This window comes from Megascapheus bottae, chromosome 2 (genome assembly GCF_031878675.1).
Source record: "Megascapheus bottae isolate mThoBot1 chromosome 2, mThoBot2.hap1, whole genome shotgun sequence".
NCBI lineage: Eukaryota > Metazoa > Chordata > Mammalia > Rodentia > Geomyidae > Megascapheus > Megascapheus bottae.
Window position 1 is genome coordinate 77,641,335 of NC_143510.1, and position 14,530 is coordinate 77,655,864.

The 14,530-nt window shown below is 42.7% G+C and overlaps 1 long non-coding RNA gene across 1 annotated transcript; it reads right to left on the reverse strand.

Moving 5' to 3' along the window:
• Positions 1 to 11,663: 11,663 nt before the first annotated feature.
• Positions 11,664 to 14,137, reverse strand: LOC150067359 (uncharacterized). The gene is made up of 3 exons (XR_016539561.1): positions 14,060 to 14,137; positions 12,440 to 12,616; positions 11,664 to 11,766 (listed from the first exon to the last, which is right to left on the reverse strand). It is a non-coding gene; the product is annotated as an uncharacterized LOC150067359 (long non-coding RNA).
• Between the last annotated feature and the right edge of the window lie 393 nt (positions 14,138 to 14,530).

A 14,530-nucleotide genomic window follows, 5' to 3' on the forward strand; every position in this document is an offset into this window, starting at 1 on the left:
ATGCAAATACTTTTGTAAAACAGATTCTTATTTTGATCATGTTAGAAGATTTGAGTGCATATTCTGACTCTTCTGTTATATTTTTGGGAAAATATTAGAAAGATTCAGTAAAATTTTTCAACACTATACAGTGGCGCTGGGGGCTGACCACGGAGCCCTGTAAAAAAATATACAATAGTAATAATAATGAAGAAGAAGGAAGAAGGAGGAGGAGGAACTAGAGCAACTGCTGTCTGCTTTGACTCAATCATCTACACAGAAGGCCAGTGTGTGGGAGCAGGGAAAGAAGTAGGTGCCTTTAAAAGTGACTTGTAGTTGGAGCAGGCAGAGATGACTCACTTTTGTCAGCAAAATGTTGGTCCTTGGCATTGCAACCCAGGTTATTGGGTACTGTAGCAACACTGCAGGTTGAGGTAAGATAACCTGATTTGAGTGTAGCTTGGGTGCGGAGAAAGGTACTTGTGTTTATCCACCTAAAATAGACCCTGAACTATTGGTAAGATACAAGAGCAAAGCCAAGGCCAATAGATAGAAAATGGCAATCTAATTAACTCCACAATGTAATTGGATGGTTTTCACATGCACTGCTGTTTGGATGGAGGATGAGCACCAGGGAAGGGAGGCTTCCACTGGGAGAGATACAACAGTCCTTAGAAAGTAAAGAATCCATCCAGAATCTTCCGTCTTTTCTCTCCCTTCTTTAACAACCCTTCAATTCCTCAGCGCTCCCCCTGCTCCCAACCCCTCCCTGCCTGTTCTCTGCTTAAGGTATTTCAACAGGCCCCTGGAGCTCTTAGGAAAAGAGAAATCATCAAAAGCAAAAAGCAAACAAACCACTATCGAACCATCTGCCAGCTGTTCTGAAAGAGAAACCCAGGTGAGACCCAACAGTGTTCATTTTCAAAACACTTGTTTTCCATGTTCACATAATATGGTAATGGTGCTAGACAGAATTCAGAGGGACTGGGAGGAGGAAAGGTCATGACTGGACAGATGGATGTAGAGAATCACCGGCAGCTGAGTCCCTGGCCAGTGCTGGAGGCTGAGCTACTGTATGGGCTGGGATAACTCTGTGTTGGGGATCTGAGCACGAGTGCTACTCCAAGTTACAACCAGTGGAGTGCAGAGGGACCACCATCTGGAGAGGCTCTGGTTGGGAAAGGGTGCCATGGATGTAGCGCCATGTCTGGGAAACATTATCCATGCCCATTCTGGACATGAGCTGAACAATAAAATCCACTGACATCACTGTGGAAAGATTCTGATTCAGCTTTCAAACTAGCAGAGACTCACAACACACTAGATGGCTAGGTGGGAAATTAAAAGCGTGGGATTTTATTTCTCAGTAAAATGAGAAAAGGAGATTAGAGAATATTTACAGCTCCAGAAACCTCAGAAAAACAAAGAAGAAGAAATATTATCCAAGTAGGTCATGGAGCTTAAGTTTAAATATATTCTTAATATCTCTTATAGGCCTCATCAACATAGTTTCAACATCTAAAGGTATTAAATAAGTCAGCTCTCCCCAATTAGCTAAAAATCTATTACACCTTGGTTGAATTTCCCTGAAAAACAACCAACCTTGAGTTTGTGACACAAAATTTATAAAACATTTTTTTTGCCAGTCCTGGGGATTGAAATCAGGGCCTGAGCACTGTCCTTTGGCTTTCCTCAAAGCTACTGCTCTACCACTTGAGCCACAGCACCACTTCTAGCTTTTTCTATTTATGTGGTACCGAGGAATCGAACTCGGGTTGTCGTGCATGCTAGGCCAGCACTCTACTGTCTAGGCCAAACTCCCGACCCCTATAAAACATTTTGATAGACATGTTAGTGTTTACTCACTGTGAGGGAATCCTTTTTCTTAGAAGTAAAGCTGGAAATGGGCTGGACATACCACAGGACTTACTGCAAGAAGGGAGAGGAGGTGAGTGAGGAGAGAGGAGAGAGCAGATAAGGGGCTCAGCAAAGGTAGGGATCCAGATCCAGATGACTTTCAGTTGGATCCCATGGAGAACAGAAAGAGCATCTCAGAATTGACTACCTGGAGACCGGGGGCAATCAGTGATGACTGATGACAGCTGGGGAGGAGAGGTAAGGCACTGCATTGGGTGTCCCTGGCTGAGGGCAGGTCTCTGGAGATGCTGGGAAGCTGTGAATACAAGGCAACCCAAACATAGCAGTTGGGGGTGGAGGGTAGGTACTCAGACCAGATAGAAGCCATTTGGGCAGTATCCAGTGACTAATTACCACTGTGAAATGAACTCACCTGCCCTGTGATAATACCCTGCTGGTGCTCTAACAAATCATCTCAGAATGCCTAAGATGCCTTGCAGAGGGAAGTGGAGGGGAGAACTGAAGCTTCCAGGGGCTCCTGATGTAAGATGGCGAGCCCACAGATAGCAAAGCCAAGAGAGCCTAGTCTCAAAGCCTTTATCACAGCACAGATTCTTGGCTAGAAGGAAGGGCTGGCCACAGATGTTGGGAGAAAACCAGAGGCTCTTGAACTTGGTGAGGTTTTCATGATCAAGGGCACCAGGAATGTGAAGAGACCACTTGCCTAGCATGAGAAAGGCTGCAGATTACATCCCCAGTAGCAGAATGCAATAAAATAATAATAATAACAATAATAATAATAATAATAATAAAGGGCATTAGATAGCAGAAGCCTGGCCCCTGCGTGCTGCCATACCATGATTGACTGGTAAGTATTCCAAGCATGTGTTGTTTATTGATAGCCAACAAAGAAGTAGGAAATGATACTGTTGAATGCACTGAGTACTTACTATGGGACAGGCATCTTTCTAAATACCTGTCATAGATTTTATTCTCATGTACTCTCACAAGAGGTAAGCACTGTTGCTATCTTCATTTCAGAGACTGAAATACAGAGACAGTAACTGATCTGAGCTCAAATAGGAAATGGCGGGGCTGGATTAAACCAATCACATCTTCACCCTGAGGCTGCTGGAAGTAGCAAGTGGTAAAATCCCATCTTGGTTCATTGCCTTAGACTTGTCACAGTTTACAATGGTGGCACCTTTGTTTTCTTTCTTCTTTCTTTTACTAAATGGTAAGCACCTTGAGGGCAAGAACCATAATGGTTTCACCAATCTGTGTCTAGATCTTAGTACAATGTGTAGCGTCTTGTGGCAGCAGTGGCTGTTGGCATACACAAGCTGCCATGAGGTATGTGCAGTGGGAAGTGGTTCTCACACTATTAAAAATAAAAAAAGTGGGCTGGGAGTTTGGCCTAGTGGTAGAGTGCTTGCCTAGCATGCATGAAGACCCAGGTTCGATTCCTCAGTACCACATACATAGAAAAAAGCCAGAAGTGGTGCTGAGGCTCAAGTGGCAGAGTGCTAGCCTTGAGAAAGTCTAAGGACAGTGCCCTGAGCCCAAGCCCAGAACTGCCAAAAAAAAAAATCAAAAAAGCTAGGGACTGGCAGTTCATGCCAGTACTAGTTACTATACAGAAGGCTCTGATTCAGAGATGAGCAGTCCAAAGCCAGCCCAGGAAGAAACATCCTTGAGACTCCATCTTCAGTTAACCAGCAAAAGTCAGTTTGGAGTGTGACAAGTGATAGAGAGCCAGAGCTGGAATTCCATGTGGCCTGTAGGGATTCATCTCAGGGTTGAATCCTGTCTCTTTCATTTCAGTTAAATAAGGAATTGTGTGACTTCTCTGAGAGATAGTTAACTCATGTACGGAATGGTGAATATCATCATTGCAGTAACACCTTAATAGAAAAACAAGTCTTTTAATTGTTCATGTCTTCCAACATGCCTGTGCTGAAATTCTAACAGTCCAAGTAAAGGTACTGGAAGGTGGTGCTTTGGTAAGTAATGAGGTTACAGAAGACACATCATAGATGGAGCTAACTCACTTTCTAGCATACACCAGGCTTGCAACCTGCAACCAGTACCTTACCACGTTGGCATTCTGAACTTGAACCTCTAGCTCCAGAGCTGGGATAGATCAATGTCTACTGTTTATAAGCCACTAGGCCATATTTCTCTGTGATAGCAGCCTGAAGTGACTGGAGCTGCAGGGGACACTCATACTATACTGAGTGAGCCTGCAGCAACATATCCTATAGGCGCTTGTTCCATTCCCCCATTCACAGTCCCGGTCCCACACTGTGTCTACCCTCAAGTGAACTGCATAGAATGGCTGCTCCATTCATTCACTCTCTCTGCTCCCTGAATTTGAAAACCATCAGAGGTCAGGAGGTGCCAACCAGGAAGAAGTTACATCCTTTATTTCCTCATGTCCCTGTTCTGAGGCTCACTAAGGATGTGGCAGCCTGTAAAGGGTAAGTCAAACCATTTTTATTTACCCAAGAGAAAGGTAGGATCACCATGCAAGATCAGTGGGCTTTTTCCCCAGAAATATTCAAGAGAAATCCCATCTTGTCTTCCTTCCTGACAGTCCACTCCACTTTCCACTGTTCCCCTGGAGACCAGATGCACACAGCCAGCAATCAGGAGCTGTGCGTAATCAAGACTGTGCTGGGTCTGCAGGGCTGAGTGATTAGCAGTAGCTGGCTGGGGACAGAGTTCCATCTTCTGAAACGCTCTCAAACTGTGTCTCCTGAATGATGACGATTTCCGCTCAAGACTCATTTCATTCTAAGACAATTGTTGATCACTCAGCAGCCCCAGCCTGTGGCTTTGGACAGAAGTGACAAGCTTCCTTTGATTTACGTCTGTCCGTTTGAGAAAAGGCTCCTTGCTAAGCAATGCTAACCTCTATTCTTAGCCTCTGAGTGAGTGATGAATCAGGTTATAACCTGACAGATGCTCAAAGACATATTAGAGTCAAATTTAATGACGGCAACTCAGACATGACACACATACTTCGGATCAGAGCCAGAATGTATTATTTTTGCTTAGTTTGAATCGATACCCATTTTAATAATAAAAAGTCTTTTTAAAGGATTCATTATATATATACGCTTGGGTAAAATCTTAAGATTGGTTTTCTCCTATTTTAATCAGGCCCCATATATTCAGGCAGTTCATTCCAAAAGTCAGAAACATTTCTCTTGAATATTATCATCATGTTATGGTAGAAACAACAGCCTCACTTACAAATCTGAGACCTACTATGTGCTATATGAGTCACTGCTTTTGGGTGCACTGTGAGCAATAGCAGGTAGAATGCTTTACCTTGTGGAACCATTTTAGTGAAGAAGTACATGTTAATCAAATGACATTAGCTAGGCTTGGTGGCCCATGTCTTGAATCCCAACTACTGGTAAGATGGAGATGGGGAGGATCACAATTCAAGGCCAATTCCAGGCAAAATGTTACCAAGACCTCATCTCAACTGATAAGCTGGCACAGTGGACCTACTGATCCACCCATGTGAGAGGCAGTAAAAGGGAGGATCACAGTCCAGGCCAGCCCAGCCAAAACCGTAGACCCTATTCCAAACAAAATAAATAAATAAAAGCATAAAGGGCTCAAGATACGATTCAAGTGGTAGAGTGCTTCCCTATCAAGTGTGAGGCCCTTTGTTCAAACACTGATACGTGAATCAATGAATGCATAAATAAATAAATAAATAAATAAATGGCTTCAAGGTTGAAGTAGGGTTAGGCCCCCATTGTTTCCCAAATGAAAGGAAGCAAGGTGAGCCAATGAGTGTTTATCTAACACAGTGTCCAAGAGCTGATGTTGAAAGTCAGGAAATAAAAGAGGAGACAAACAGCATTGTGAAGCTTTCCTTTTCTATGTCTCTTCCAGATCCTTTAAAGGCTGAGCTTTACATGTAATAAAAAGACTATATGAACCTAGCAGATGTGGGTACATGTGGCAAGCTGTCTCCAGTTCTACCTGCATTTCTGTGGCCATGGGCTTCCCTCTTTTCATTAATGACATAGGATGAGTGGAAACGGTGAAGCAAATTGGCTGGAGGTTGGGAGGGGCTGAATGGACAGCAATGTCTTGGAATCTCCCTGGAGTACAGTTTTGCCTAATACACATAGTAAATGGACTCCTAACTATGGGTCAGAGACAAGAACAAAAATAAATATAAACAATAAGCATCATTTCCTTTGCTGACAAGTGCTCCAGTAGAAATGAACAAAGTGACAAAATACAGAGTAATAAAGTTGGAGACTTCCTTTAGATAGAAGAGTCAGAAAGGCTGCTGGGAAAGTGTGGATGAAGAGGATGAGAAGAGAAAATGGCAAGTGCAAAAGCCTCAGGGCAAAAAAGGGATGGATATATTTGAAGTTTACTGGTTAGAATGATGAGATTAAAGGGGTAGGTAGGACACAGACTATAGAAAGCCAAGTCTTGGGGGGCCGAGAGTTTGGCCTAGTGGTAGAGTGCTTGCCTAGCATGCACGAAGACCCGGGTTCGATTCCTCGGTACCACATACATAAAAAAAAAGCCAGAAGTGGTGCTGAGGCTCAAGAGCTAGAGCTCTAGCCTTGAGAAAGTCCAAGGACAGTGCTCAGGCCCTGAGCTCAAACCCAGGACTGGCAAAAAAAAAAAAAAAGGAAAGCCAAGTCTTGGGAGAAAGTTTAGATTCCACACTGAAAGATCTATTTGATAAAAATTTTAATAAGATAATTAAGGTTTGGGGGCAAATAGACTATAAGGGTAAGTTCAGGGAACCCCTGACAAGTATATAGCTGATAGACAGCTGGCGTCCAGTCTACAGTGGCAGCAATGGGGATGGGAGAAACAGTGATTAAAAAAAATATTTTAAGGTGGGTGCTGATGGCTTACACCTGTAATCCTAGCTACTCAGGAAGCTGAAATCTGAATATCACAGTTCTAAGCCAGCCCAGGCAGAAAAGTCCATGATACTCCTATTTCCTATCAATTGACAAAAAAAAAAAAAAAAGAAGCTGTAAGAAGCTGAGCGTAGTAGCTCACACCTGTAATCCTAGCTACTCAGGAGGCTAAGGATCATGGTTCAAAGCCAACTCAGGCACTAAAGTCCATGAGACTCTTATCTCCAATTAACCACCAGAAAACCAAAAGTGACACTATAGCTTAAGGGGTAGGGTGGTAGCCTTAAGCCGAAGAGCTCAGGGACAGCAAACCAGGCCCAGAGTTCAAATCCCATGACTGGCAAAAAAAAAAAAAAAAAAGAGAGAAGCTTTAAGTAGAGCTGTGGCTCAAGTGGTAGAGCATTAGCCTTTTGTAAAACAGCTCAGGGAGTGCCCAGGCTATGAGTTCAAGCCCCAGGTCTGGCACACATTAAAAAAAAATTGTTGCAGGATGAGGAAGAGCATAGATTTTCCTATGGGAGAGGAAAGACAGGGAGGAATTAATGAATCTCACCTCTGGAGTTGAGCAGCTGCCCCCATCATTCACTAAAGTGGTTAGGACAAGTTAGAACTGCAGGGAGAGGCCAAAGCCAGGACAAAAATCTAAATCCAGGGGAAAGATGAGGCCAGGGAGCTCCCAGCACTATGGCTGCCCTGAAGAAACCCCAGACCTGTAGAGTCTGCAAAGGACAGGCAGAGGTTAGGGAGGAAGCCATATAGCTAGAAAGACAGAGCACAAGAGGACACACTCCTTCTAAAGAGTAAACTGTAATGAAAGCTGTTGGGAGATTATAAAAGGGCGGCAAAGAATGGATTTTAAAGAGAGAAAAATCCTCAAGTTATAGGCTGCTGGAGACTGATCTTTTAAACACAAATCTGGTAATATTTCTGCCTTGATTTAAAACCTCAGTGGCTCCTCACTGGCTCCTTAGTGCACATTCTGCCCTGTGTGTTGGCATTTGGCCTTCTGTGGCTTCCCTTCTGTCTCTCATGCTGTCGAGACTTGTCTTCTCCCCTTAGCAGGCTATTCTTGTCCACATATGCTTTGTGTCTCGGACCTGCCCTGTCCTGCCCTGCCGAATGCACCCCAGAACCACTGAACTGCAACTGCCTGGGTGACTCTACTCTGATGCTTCTTGCACAAAGCCATGTGTGTCTCTTCGGAGGATCTCACAAACCTCCCCATTCCTGCATGGTTATTTCCATATCCAGCACACCCAGAGGCAGCTGTGGGTGGCTAGGACTGTGTCTTCCCAGCTTCTGTGCCTGTAGCAAAGGTAGAGTGTTATAGGATAGTCTCTAAGAATAGCCCTCTCAATACAAATTCCAACTATATGTCATAGTATGGATGTGAGTGACCCTACAGACCACTGTGTGCAAGGATTAGTTTTAGCGTGGTGCTGTACAGAGGTGAGGCCTTGAGTAAGGTCCTTAGCTAACCCATTTTGGGCAGGTCCCTAAAGGAGGTTGGGGACCTCAGCATTCTTTTGCTTGCAGGCCCTGAGGTAAGCAGTGCTGTTTCTACCACACACCTGTGCCCTTGCCACAGGCCTGTGAGCAATGGTTCCACACTTCCTGTTCACTTGCTGTCCATTTTGTTATAGTAATGAAAAGCTTACACTATATTTGAAGGAAAAGTTAAATCTATACTTTTTGTGTCATGTGTGGGGCTCATGCAAGGGATCCCAGCTACTAGGGAGGTAGGCGGATTGAGATGAAAGGTTAACCCAAGGCCCAAACCAAATTTTTTCAAGACCCTCCGTTCTCCCACCATCTCAACACATAAGCCAAGCATTCCTTAATTACAGCTACTTGGGAGTTATAGGTAGCTCCCAAGCTAACTAACCCTAGGCAAAAACACAAGGTCTTATTTGAAAAATACACAAAAACGGGCTGGAGGCATGGCTTAAATGGTTGAATGCCTGCTTAAGGTCCTGAGTTCAAACCCCAGTATTGCCAAAGCAGACTTTTAAATTTGATTGTACATATAAATTCTCATCACTCAAAATATGTTTTTTTGAGCTGGGAGTTTGGCCTAGTGGTAGAGTGCTTGCCTAGCATGGACAAAGGCCTGGGTTCAATTCGTCGGTGCCACATATATAAAAAAAAGCCAGAAGTGGTGCTGAGGTTCAAGTGGTAGAGCTCTAGCCTTGAGAAAGTCCAAGGACAGTGCTCAGGCCCTGAGCTTAAGCCCAGGACTGGCGCTCGCGCGCGCGCTCTCTCTCTCTCTCTCTCTCAATTTTTTCAATTTTTTTTTCCAGTCCTGGGCTTGAGCTCAGGGCCTGAGCACTGTCCTTGGACTTTCCCAAGGCTAGAACTCTAGCATTTGAGTTTCAGCACCATTTCTGGCTTTTTTTTTGTTTTCCATGTATGTGGTACTGAGGAATCAAACCCAGGTCTTCGTGCATGCTAGGCAAGCACTCTGCCACTAGGCCAAACTCCCGGCCCCTCTCTTTAAATTTTTATGGAGCTGGAGACTAAACTTAGGACCTCATACATCCTGGATTCAAAAAAAATCATCTTAAAGAATACAAAATATATTAACATCCTCTGTTACAATGTTGACTGTATCTCCTCCTCTCCTATATTGAAGTCCTAACTCCCAGGAATTGAGAGGTTGGAAATAAATGTCTTTTGAGGGGGGGGGGGGCAGTAGTCTTTCCATGTAGCACAAGCTGGCCTTGAACTCCAGGTCCTCCTGCTCCAGCTTCCTGAGTGCTAGTAGTAAATGATCTCAACAAAGATAATCGAGTTAAAGAAGATCAATACATTAGGTCCTAATCCAAACGAGTGGACAACAAGACAGTTACAAGGAGGGAAGGTGATGGATACAGACACAAAAAGAATGCCTAGTGAAGACAAAGGATTGAAGCTTGGCATAATGGTACACACCTGTAAGCCCACCATGGGGTAAGGAAAAAGGGTGGAGGCAGAAGGATGATACATTCAAGGCCAGCCTGGGCTAGTGAGTTCTCAGCCAGCCTGACTATAAAGGACTATTACCTGCCTCAAAAAATTGTGTAGCTAAAACAAGCAAACTAAACACAGAGGATTAACACAATGCAGCTACATGCCAAGACGCTCCTGAGGCTGCCAGGACAGAGTTTGGAGGCATCTTCCAGAAATAAAACCATAACTTTTTTAAAGTAATTTCAGTTTTGTTTGGCAGATATAGGAAGATGATACACAACACAACATGGAAGAAGCAAAAATATGTTCTATTTCTTATTCCTCTTTGGCATTCCAAGCATTTTACTCAATTATGAATATTCTAAAGAAGGAAAACAATCCAGGAAAACCCAAATACCATTCTGCACAATTTAGCCTAACACGGAATGAATGCCTAATTATGTAACTTCAGGGTTACATTAATCTATACTTTATACTTACAATGATAGTGTTATACCCAGACAAGTCAAAACAGAGGAGTGTCACACACAGAGAAATTTGAAGGTCCTTTACTAAAGCCAGCAATCGAGAGTGGCCAGTACCCAACAAAGATCCCTTGTCCCTGAGGAGAAGTTAAATGGGATATTTAAAGGCAGAAACTGCAAAATTTACGTAGGGTTAGTTTGTACCAGGAAGATTAGATACAGACCAGATAGAGAGACAATTCAAGCTCTTAAGAAATGGTAGCTTATATTATGTCATTAAACAAAAGTGACAGCTAAGGGGGTTTACGACCTAGATAGGTTGTAAAACAGGAATGAAAGTTTAACAATTTGCTCCAAAGTGTATTTTCTCTTTAACTCCAGATGTTTCTCTTCTCTTGAAACTCTTCATAGTCCTTGGCCCTTTACTGTAAAACTGGGGCCATGGGTAAGTTAGGTATTTCCATCTAGTGACAGAGCCAAGGGAGTGTTTATACAGAGTTTAACACACATAAACATGTTTGTATGGATTATATTCATACACACAGAGATTTTAAGAAACTGGTTCGTGTAACTATGGAGGTTGACAAGTTCCACGATCGGCTGAGTGAGCCAGTGAGGTAGGTATTTCCATAATAAATTAATCAAATACACATTTATAATAATAATGTATTCTGAATGTGGGAACTGAATTCTATTGAAAGTTCTATTTTTATTTAGTAAAACAAAGTAAGGCAATTTTTTTCCTGTTTATTTTCTAATCCTGGATGGACCTTATTGTAAGATAACATAGTGTATTAATTATGATACTACCTGAAATTGTAAAGTTCTAGACTGAAATCAGTGGGAAAGAGGTCAGCCAGGGTGATGTTTCCCAGAATCCATGGAGAAATGACAAAGGAATTATCCTTGGCTGGTTTTAGCAAAGTGAAAAGGAAAAGCTGATGCTCTGGAATTCTAGTCAGCCTAACAAGAAAGACAGAAGCCACATCAAATGTTTATTTTTATTTTTAACTAATATACAAAATAATTAAATATACTGAACTGGAGGTTGTGTATGGTTCAAGTAATAGAGCACCTGCCTGGCAAGGCCGAGGTCCCGAGTTAAAACTTCAGTACCGCCAAGAAAAAAAAATGAGTTTACTGATGGGGTACTATGTGATGTTTTGACATACGTCTGCATTATGCAGTGCTCAGATTGGAGTAATATCATAACTGTGTAAACGTAGGTGACTAGTTGCATACATGAACATGTAAGGGCCTAAAGACAGCTTAGGCAAAGCCCCAGGGGAACAGCCTCCCCTGGACATACCACCTGTCAGGCAACAACTTCTATTGTCCCAAGGCCCAGCCAATCCAATCCTGATCACCCATGTCCTCACCTCCATCTATGAACACTGGAGACCAGGGCTGGCTAGTAATGAGATGTAGACCCCTCCCTCTGCCTCCTACCCTTCCTCTACTTAACCTAAAGCAGGTATCTGTAGGAGAAGATGAGCTAAAATGAATACCTTTCCTTATGGTTCACGTGTGCTCTTCTTTCTTTGCAACTCATCTCTCTATTTGGCACACTATGTGGATGACTGAACTTGACACGTGGTACCCTGGAATTGGTATGAAAGGGAGAGAGAGAAGGGTGGGGGGAGAGAGGAAAAGGGGGAGAGGGAGAGAAAGAAATTAAAAAGTAATAAAGTTGGGTACCAGTGGCTCATGTCTATAATCCTAGCTACTCAGGTGGGTGAGATATGAGGATCATGGTTCAAAGCCAGCCCAGGCACGAAAGTCTGTGAAATTCTTATCTCCAATTAACCACCAGAAAACAGGAAGTGGCTCATAGTGGTAGAGTGCTAGCCTTGAGCTGAAGAGCTCAGGGACAACACCCAGGCTCCGAGTTCAAGCCCCATGACTAACAAAAAATTAAAAAATAATAGGTAATGCATAAAGCTTAAAGAAATGTGTCAAGTGAATAATGATAGCATTTTTGTAGACTGGTCATCTTTTAAAATGTCATCCTTTCTCATTTTAAGTAAATGTTCAAAATTATATTCACAGCTGGGTAGCTCTTTTCCTATGGAAGGAGCCACCTCCTCCAAATTACATAAGCTTTGCTTTCTAACAAACCAGAATCTTCCTGGCATCATCTCCTATTTGGTGGAGAAGGCACTTTGAGAGGGGCTCTGAGTATGAAAGGGACTTTGGTGTGCATGTGTGTGTGCATACATGTGTGTGTGCATACATGTGTGAGTGGACTTGTACAGCATTATCATCCTAACCCACCATGTCGAGATGTATCATTTCAAGGTGATGGAGTCAGCAAGTGGCACTTCCCCAGTGCTACTTTCAGCTGACTGGTGTCCTCATTTCTTCTTCTTTCTGTAGTCCTGGTGGCAGCTGATGACAGCAGAGATAACTGGACAGGGTCAGGTGACTGTGTAGCCCAGCTTCCACCACATCCTACATTGGAGGGAGCAAACAACAACCAACAAAAAGATAAAACCCAGCAGACCCCAAGAACATGAACATGACATCAAGCCCAATGAAGAGCTACTGCCTATTTGGGGACCCCAAGGACAGATTTCTCTCCTCCCCGCACCAGAAGACAAAGCAGGAATGGGGATGGGAGGGGAGTAGAAGCCAACTTGCTTTCATCTGTGCAGCTGTAGGCTGCAGGGCTCAGACTATTCTCATGGAACAAAGTGCACAGATTCATTCTTAGAAAAAAATCTATTATTTCTTTTAGAATGAAGACATTTTTCCCTGAAGCATATTAGGTTTTGGAGTGCTATATTTCCTTAACAAGACTTACTAAAATCTGAGGATTCAATTTCTGCCTAGGTTTAGGCAGAAAAGATAGGCTACCTGGGATAGGGGCTGCTTGTCCACTGCTCAGTAAAGCTTCTTTGATTCTGGAAAGACTTTCTGGTTACAGAAAGTGGATTGAGCATAGCCTTTCATCCTTCCTTCCTCCTTGTCTTCTGAAATCCCAACAGCATGACACCCAAAGAACAAAACAGGTACAAAAGGGAATGAATCCCCATGGAGACAATGAGTGAAAAGACAACCACATTCTGAAAGCTGCAACCCTGACTTCTCAGGACTCTCCTTTAAGAAGTGAGAAGGGCCAAGAACTGAACCTGAAATGGTCACTCTGCCTTTACCACTATTATGCTAGATCAGGACAAATTTCACAAAGTGATTTGGAATATTATGTACATATATATGGATTGTTTTGTTTTTCATATATTTTTATTGTAATTAATGGAAGGGTTACATTACATTCACCAGATAGAAGGTGCATTACTTCACAAACATTGATACCCTTTCTCATGTCTTGGTCCCTATTTCCCTCCCCCCAGCCCCACCCCTCATCTTGTTTCCCCCCCTTCCCTATCCTATTTCAAATAACCAAATACGCATATAGACAACATATCAGATTAACAAGGTAACATAGTAACAATATGAGATAACCAAGGGACAGCAAAAGAGATGAGAGATAACATAGTATATTAAGGACAACAATCACTCGTTATATGGCTTTTGTTTCTATATCCTTTCATTTAGCATCATCCTATATATGGCCTTCTGTATCTAGGTTTTGCTCTATAGTAAATCTCTGTTAGGAGAGCCCAAGGTTTCTACTGATTATGACAAATGAGGGAAACCATTGAGCCTATGTTCCTTTGAATCTGGCTTACTTCACTTAATATGATTTTTTTCTAAGTCTTTCCATTTCCTTACAAATGGGGGTGATGTCGTTCTTTCTGACAGCAGCATAAAATCCCATTGTGTATAAACACCACATCTTGTTGAATGGATTGTTTTCTTTTATAGTACAAATCACTTATAGCTATGAAAGGAAGAATTTCATTTACTAATCAGGAGCAAGTTGATCATTACCTCAGACCTGGCCATCTGTGAAGTTCTCCAGATAAGACTGAGGCAGAAGATCCCTGGTTCAGGAAAATGTGGATGAGAGATTATACTATAGTTGAAGGTTGAAATGGATCAGCTCTGAAACTATAGGCTAAAGAGAGGAAAGAGTTGTGAGCACATAACTAGGTATATGTAGTTTATGGGTAAATGGCTCGTTTATACATACGCTATGTGTCAAGCAGTGTTCACAATACTATCCATTCATAAATATTACATACATTGAATGCTTTATAAATTTACGTACATTAACTCGGTTAACTCTTACAACAGCTGTATGCTGAAGAGACATTGCCAGCTGACAGCTGGCAGCTGGCAAATAGGCTTCTTTTTCCCCTCTCTTCCTCTTCCCAATCCTCTCTACTTTTTCCCTTTCCATTCTCTGTTCTCTTCTCCTCTTCTGCAGTATGGAGGATAAAATCTGGGTCCTCATGAATC